Source organism: Octopus bimaculoides, chromosome 23, assembly GCF_001194135.2.
Source record: "Octopus bimaculoides isolate UCB-OBI-ISO-001 chromosome 23, ASM119413v2, whole genome shotgun sequence".
Classification (NCBI taxonomy): Eukaryota; Metazoa; Mollusca; class Cephalopoda; order Octopoda; family Octopodidae; genus Octopus; species Octopus bimaculoides.
This window is the reverse complement of record NC_069003.1, coordinates 18,633,392-18,642,274: the sequence shown is the minus strand read 5'-3', so window position 1 is coordinate 18,642,274 and position 8,883 is coordinate 18,633,392.

The following is an 8,883-nucleotide window of genomic DNA, read 5'->3' as shown; positions in this document are numbered from 1 at the left end:
CCAGTAGCCTTGAATTCTGTCTGGTCCTGCTACTTTCCATTTTGGCAGTTTTGACACCTGTGCAATTACATCTTCCATTGTTATGCGCACATGATCTTGTCGTAGAGCCTCCGGGTGATGGAGTTTGGATTTCACAGAATGAATCCACTCAGCACTGTGGTTGTGGGAAACTTCTTGCCTCCAGATGTTATTTCGAAATTGGCAGGTTTCCTCTACTTCAGGAGCTATACTATCTTTTGTATCTCCTTCTAAGCTCTTAAAAGAACTACCTCTGGTTATTCGAGAATAATCTGTTCTGTTGGAACTGTGATATGTGATCAGTTGCACCTTTAATGATTTTGCCCGCACATGTTATTTTAAGGTTTCAATAACAATTTTGAACCCTTTCTCTTCTATTTGGTATTTTACATCAAGATATGCCCTTGCACCTTTTTTAGCATTTTTCCATTGCCCTTTGGACCATTTTTCTATGAGACTCAGATCTTTATGCAAAGTTTTAATATCACCTTCAATTCTCCTTTTCCACCATGGCTCCTGTCCATCTGCTTTCCTCTCTTTCTTTCCAACCAGTTCAACTACTAAAATTGAAGCAGATCTGATAAAGTCCCCTGTTTCCATTAGATTTTTTGTGAGAATGTATTTCAGAATCTCATCAACCTTTTGGGCTGCGCCTTTCACACTGTTACGGTCAAACCTTCTCAAATTCACTGGCTTGGTCTTTTCATGTAACTATTATATTCTCAAGTCTTGTCTTGAGGTTAATCTGTTCCTCAGTCACATCCTCTCATAATACAGGGCTCTCCACATTATATTGATTGGTCAGCCTCTCCTCTACAACAACTTCACCTTGCCTATGCATTCGCTGATCTTTACCTACATTATCCTTCTTGAGGTTATCACCATTATGGAGGCTTTTCCTGATTGTCTGAATCTAGGCCTCATTAAGAAAGCCTCAATTCCGAATTATTCTTATCTGATCCATGAGCCCATTTTCAATAATCTGGAACATATCCAGCAGGTTTCAAAGTTCTAATGATCTTTTTCTGACAGCATTACATTTGCCATTGTTCTTGTTTGGCAAGGCTTGTTCATGATACTTAATTGCCTTTTTGTTCATATCAACAGACCACTTACATTTGCTAGCATGCTGCATATTTTGACCAGTAAAAGGACTACGACTCTGTGGGGTCTGGTCTTCCACTTCATTGCCTTCTGAGTTGCCCCTGCTGGGTGTGGGAAATCTGGTGTCTTGGACATACGGGGAAGTTTTCCTGTTCATGTTGTTATCTGAGCCTGAAATTGTCATCATTGCAAAGAATGAGAATGATTTTTACAGGGTTTGCTCCCTGAGTGTGTTTATTTGAGATTTTCATATAAAGGGTTACCCGAAATACAACACCAGCACTAACTTGGTTGCTGACTAAGGCTTTGGGATGCCAGGTTTGCCCTGTGTAATTTGCCACAGGCAGGCCTCCCATAGACGCAGAGGTTATACTGGCCTATGCAGGGCAGGAGTGGCACCACTTCCCTGTGCTCTTCCCATGGACAGCTGCCTACAGAATTACACTATCCGATTTGTCCTTCTTCTGCAGAGTTAGATGTCATTTGAAAGAGATGTAACTACTCTTTCTATAATGCTGAATGACTTCTCAGAAAGTCCATTGCTCACTTGTAATCTTCTTTGGTGGACAGGCTCAATGCATGAAAACTCAGGTAAACTGTTAGAGCATCAGACAAAATTCTTCACAGTAATTCTGACAAGTTTTACTTAGTGAATTCAAATCTCATTGGGATTGATGCTAGTGGCTAACTCTCTCCTCTCAAAAACTGCTTTGTGATTATTAAGTTAGAAACAATTCTTCTTCTTCTTACCACCACCACCACCACCACCACCACCACCAACACCACCACCACCACCACTACAACCACCTCCGCTGCCGTAACCACTGCCGCCACCACCGCTGCTGCTGACGCCACCACCACCACCACCACTACTACTTCCTTCTGAGGAAGGAAGACATTGAGTAGTTTAGCTCCCAATAATCTGAATGGTTATAATGGCTAGGAAATGAAGACTTAAAAATTATTATTTTTATTACTTCTTATATATACAAAGTTTATATCTCAAGAATAGAATAAGGAGAAAGTTTAATTTATTTTATGAAGGAAGGAAAAAGGAAAGAAATCCTTCAATAGAATGGATTAACAATCTTTGTTCCTTTACACTAATCACTGCAAGTCTGACAGGATTTCAAAGCTGGCTCACCCTTGAATACCTCAAATGGAAAGTATTGCAGCAGTTAGAGATTAACTGGCATCTGATTCCTTTCTTTTTGTATGAGAAAAAAAAAAAAAAAAAATGAAAAGAAAAACTAATTCCCCAATATGGTAAAAAATCTGCTGCCAATCACATGATTCCAGGTTCAATATTACTGTGTGTCACCTTGAGCAAGTCTCTTTTACTTTTGCGCCAGGCTAACCAAAACCTCGTCAGTGGGTAGAAACTCATAGAAGCCTATCATATATGTGTGTGTATGTGTGTGTGTGTGTACATGCCTTTGTGTTTATGTGTGTGTGCATGCCTTTGTATTTGTGTTTATCCCCATTATCACTTAACAAGTGGTGTTGGTTTGTTTATGTCCTTGTGACTTAGTGGTTCAGCAAATGAGACTGATAGAATAAATACAATGCTTAAAAAAAGAGAATACTGGGTGTGATTTGTTCCACTAAAACCTTTCAAGCTGCTTCTCCAACATGGCTGCAGTCTAATGACAAACGAGTAAAGAATAAAAGATAAAAAAAACACTATTGCAGGGTTGATAAATTAAGTACCAGTTGCATACTGGAGTCGTTCTAATCGACTGGCCCCCTCCACCAAAATTTCGGGCCTTATGCCTAGAGTAGAAAAGAATAATACACACTGTACACCAACACAATATTACAGTGCGTGAACTGACTTAGATTGAGAATACCGGTCGGGAAGAATTGGCCAAGGTAATAAAACTCATGTATGTGTGTTCAACTTTGTTTATATACCTCAAGCTGCTTCTAATTCATATTGGAATTTTTTCCATGGCATGACATGCTGGGACATATCAGCAGATGGTTCTTAAACCATTTAGCATATAATCATAGCCAGTTAGACAGCTCAAAGCAGACCTCTTTGGTTGGTACCATGGCATTGAGAAGTCACAACAATGACGCAATATCGATGTCTATCGTTCTGAAAAAAGGGATCTGGTGTGAGTTGTCGCACTTGGCTATGATCTGCTTTTGGGTGTTTTAATACCAAGGGCATTGAGATTATATTCTCTTACACCTATAAAATGGAGCTGCCCGACAAACAAACAACACACACCTCCTGTATGTGTGTTTGACTTTATATCTTTATATATATATGTGTGTGTGTGTGTGTGTGTGTTTATATATATGTGCGTGTATATATATATATATATATATATATATATATATATTAATAGTAAAGGTGAGACAACAAAAGAATGAATGAAACCTCGATATTATGTAAATAGAGGAATTTATCTGTAATATAATATGTGACAATTATTCGGTTGCAATAATAAGACTCTGAGTTTCGGATGTCAGGGCAGAAAACTGCTCCGGCATCTATCTCATCAGTTATCGAGGCAATCAAAAAATGCTATGGAAATGACCATTAAACAAAGGGAAATTACTATGTAATTGACTGTTATTAAGACAAAAGAGCTATTAGAATGACCGTTAAATAAGAGGGAAATAACCAGAGAAGAAAGTAAATAAGTAAGGAAGTAAAAATCACATAAGCGCACATATACATACATACACATGCACACATGCACACCCATGTACATGTGCCTATATGCATATGCTCACTCAAACACGTGTGTGCAGATATGCATATGTGTACATGCATGGTTGCATATAAATGTGCATATATAGGTGCATGTGTGGGTGTGCATGTATGTGTTTTACACGAGAGTGAGTGAGCATATGCATATAGGCACATATACGTGCATGTGTGTGCAAGCATGTGTATGAATGTACATGCGTACCTAAGTGATTTTTACTTCCTTACTTGTTTACTTTCTCCTCTTTGGTATTTTTCCCCTTATAAATGGTCATTCTAATAGCTCTTTTGTCTTAATAACATAGTAATTTCCCTTTGTTTAACGGTCATTTTCATAGCATTTTTTGATTGCCTCAATAACTGACGAGATGCCAGAGCAGTTTTCCGCCCCAACATCCGAAACTCGGAGTCATATTATGGCAACTGAATAATTGTCACATATTATATTACACACACATATATATATCCACTCACAAGACTCTTTGGTCGACCTGAGGCTATAGTAGAAGACACTTGTTCAAGGTGCCATGCAGTGGGACTGAACCCGGAAGCATGTGGTTGGAAGCAAGCTTCTTACCATACAGCTATGCTTGCACCTGTATATATATATGTAACCTTTCCTCATCTGGCACATGATCATCTCCTCCAATGCCCCCTCCCCTCTCAAAGATTCCTTGTTTCGTAAAGTTACTTGGTGACCCTGACAGCGCAGGTGCTACTAAAAAAGCAGCCATTCCATGCTGTAAAGTGGTTGGCATTTGAAAGGGTATCCAGCTGTGACAGCCATGCCAAAACTGACTTTGCATTTGCTGGTGCCACATAAAAATCTCTTAGCTCACTCTGCTGGGTGATTGGTGTCCAGAAGGGCATCCAGCCATAAAAACCCGGAAGTATAGTGTAGGCTTCTGCCTGGCCAACTCCTGCCAAACCATCCAAACCATACAGCATGGAAAGAGGACATTAAAAGATGATCATGATGATGATATACAGTGATACCTTAGCTAACTGAAACTTCAAAGTCACTCTCAACAACATTCTTATATGAGAATAATAAATTTGTACTCTACAAAAATAAAGAGTAACCCATCAGATAAACTTAAAATTGTTTTTATAATAACTGAACATATATATATGTGTTATTTCTTTATTGCCCACAAGGGGCTAAACATAGAGGGGACAAACAAGGACAGACAAAGAGATTAAGTCGATTGCATGTATGGATACACACTGGGGTCGATTAATCGACCTAATTGTGTAACTGGTACTTAATTTATTGACCCTGAAAGGATGAAAGGCAAAGTCAACCTTGGCGGAATTTAAACTCAGAACGTAACGGCATATGAAATATCGCTAAGCATTTCACCCTGTGTGCTAATGTTTCTGCCAGCTCGACGCCTTTATGTGTGTGTGTGTGTATGTGTGTGTGTGTGTGTGTGTGTGTGTGTGTGTGTGTGCATACACACATATACACATATATATATAAATGTGTGTGTGTGTATCCATGCATACATACATACATACATAATTACATACATGCATACCTATTAATGTTTGTTTTTATGTTCAGCTTTAATAAAAACATGTTTTAAATTCTCAGTGAGAGGTATACAGTAACAGTACTGAATAGTAAAGTTAATTTGCCAACAGAATGTGGCAGTCCTATGAAGGACATCTTTTCCAGCTGGCTATCGACAGAGTCTGTGTCCATGTAGTGTTTTCAAGGGAGGTCATCACTCCCATCTCCAGCCTTACATGGTTTCTGGGTATTTACCTGCCCTCAGTGTGAGATAACCACTGGCTATTGTTGAAAGCTTTCTCTACTCGTAAACACTATATATATGGATTTTTACAGTTGGATGCCCTCCCGAACACCAACTACCCTGTACAATGGGCTGAGAGCTTTTTATGTGGCAGCAGCGCAGGTGAGATCAGTTTTGGCATGGTTTTCCCAACTGGATGCCCTTTCAAATGCCAACCACTTTACAACATGAAATGGCTGCTTTTTAAGAGGCACCTGGACTGGCAGGGTCACCAAATAAGTAACTTTACAAAACAAGGAATCTTTGAGAGGGGAGCGGGCATTGGAGAGATGATCTTGTGCCAGATGAAGAAAGGTTACACACACACACACACACACACACACATATATATATATATATGTAGGTGCAGGCATAGCTGTGTGGTAAGAAGCTTACTTCCCAACCACATGGTTCCGAGTTCAACACCACACGTCAACCGGTGTTGGCTTGTTTATGTCCCTGTAACTTAGCGGTACAGAAAAAGAAACTGATAGAATAAGTACTTGACTTTAAATAAGTCCTGGAGTCGATTTGTTCAACTAAAAGCCCTTCCAGGCAATGCACCAGTAGAGCTGCAGTCAAATGACTGAAATGAGTAAAACAATATATAAATATAATGTGTCTTGAATGGCACAGCAATGCATTATAATAACAACAATGGATTATAATAACTGTTATAATAAAATCTCTATATAATATTTCGGAATATAAAAATTCCTTCTTCAGATATCCCTAGGAATTGATCAAGTCACTGCTATAATCGGTTTTTCAATGTTTCTTATTTTTTTCTGGAATCGTCTCACAGTGGTCTCACAAAACTCCTTCAAGAATTCCTCATGAGAAGTGCATGAAGGCAGCCATGTCTCAAGCTCATGTGTGCTGGCACATCCATTGCGCTGCTTCTAAGTTATATACATGCAGTTACTTTTTTTTCTTTTTCTTTCTTTTCCTTTTTTTTTTTTATAAATAATACATGAACATGTTATCAAAGATGAACCTACACACATCCAGATGTAGCAAAATAATATATTGATTACCAGCCTCCAGCCTGTTGTTAATTTGGGGCCCTAGTCTGTCTATGAGGATAGCTTCCTTAATTCTTAGATTATCTAAATTTCTTTCATTGGCCTCAGTTGAGACTGATATGCTTTTGTTGGTGTTCTAACATCTGTTTAGATGTTTTCTGAAGGAGGAGGCTCTCGTGTTGAGATGTTCTTTGATGCGAATATGTAACGTTCTTGTTGTGCTACCCACATAGAACTTATTGCATTTGTTGAAATAAATCTGTTGAAATAAATCTGTGGGACAGTTTGTTAGCGTGCATTGATTGCTGTCCCTTACTCGTTTCTTTGCGAGGTGTCCTCTCAGAGAGGGGCCGGAGTGGGCTAGTTGTATGTCTAGTCCTTTTTTTCTTATGGCTCTTCAGATAGCTGTAGTTATCCTCTCATTAAAATGAGGTATTTTAAGGAAGCATGTGTTGCTGGATTTTCTGTATGTTTAGCGTGTTTGTCGTCTTGGGTACTTAAGTCAATTTACAATGGATAAAGGGTACCTGTTGGTTTTCAATTTCTCTAGGAAGCATGTAGTGTGGGTCACCTTGTCCTCTGTCCTGCTGCACTTGCTCTGGATGTGTACAAGTTCATTTCTGGTGTATCCTATTTTGGCACTGAGTTGAAGTGCTGAACTGTACTGAACAAACATATCTCTACTGGCTGCTTTCCCGTAGAACTTGGTGTGAATTTCTCCTTCTTCCATTATTTTCAGTTGGAAGTCAAATAGTGATAGTGATCCAGTGTTGTTGGGATGTTCTATAGTGAAATTTATGTTCATGTCCACGGGAGGTTGTGAGTATGAGGATGTCATCTACGTACCTGGTGAAGAAGGCGCATGAGTGGCAGATGTTGAGTGCTCGACATTTCAGATGGTTCATATATGTGATGGCTAGTAGGCTCAAGAGACTGGATCCAATGAGGAGCCCTGTTGTCTGTTTGTATATGTGATTATGGAAAGAGAAGTAGGTGTTGTCCACGATGATGGACAAAAATTGATGTATATCAGCTGCGGTAAGTCCGAAGCATTGGATGTCGGATGTTATCATGCAGTCAGTCAATAGGTTGACCACCGAGTGTGCTGGTACTGTTGTGTACATTGAGACAACGTCAAGACTAAAGGCATATCTGTTTTGCCTGAGTTGGTCTGGGGGCAATTGGTGCAGTCTTTTGATGACTTTGTCAGAGTTCTTGATGTGTCCAGGAAAGGTGGAGAGTATGAGTTTTGGGATGTGAGAAAGTAGCCAGGATATTTTATATAGAGGTCTTTCCATGCTGGAGACGATGGGTCTAATCTGGATCGTATTGCTATCCTTGTTGGGTAATCTACTGTTTTTTGTGATGAAATTCTTGTATTTGCTATGTGGTTGTTTCCTTCTACAGATGTCAGTCCATGCGGTGTTAATTCGGTCCTCAATCCTGGTCATGGTTGTATCTGTCACTTTAGAATATAGTCTGTCATTGCTTAAATGTTCTAGTGCCAGTCTATCATATATTTCACAAGAAATCATGCAGATTTCTTTCCCTTTATCTGATTGGTAAGTAGATAAAGATTTTGTTTTTTAGTTTTCTCAATATTTTATGTTGCACCTTGGTTAAGTTTGGTATTATTTTCGATTCTTTCCTTAAGATGTTGGAATTAGACTGTTTCAGTCTGAATAGTTTGTGGTAGAGTTCTTGGCTGGTTGGGGGTGGGTGGAGTGGATGGTCTAGTTGGTACATGGGAAATTTGCTGAGTGTGTTGTTGTTGTTCTTTATCACCGATAGACATTTGAGTTAGTAGGCTGTTTGACAAGAGTTGGCTTCCAAGTCGAATAATATATAACTTAGAAGCAGTGCCATGGATGTACCAACACACACAAGCTCGATACATGGCCGGCCTCACGCACTTCTCATGAGGAATTCTGGAAGGAGCTTCATGAGATGACTGCAAAGACACTTCCGGAAAATAATAACTGTTGGAAAACCAATTATAGCAGTGATTCGATCAATTCCTAGGGATATCTGAAGAAGGAATTTTTGTATTCTGAAATATTATATCAGACTATGGATGATTAAATTATAACAGTTATTATAGTCCATTGTTGTTATTAGAGTGCATTGTTGTGCCATTCAAGACATTATATTTTACAAACAATACACAATGCTTCAAGAAAACTACAATACTCTCCGATATATATATATATATATA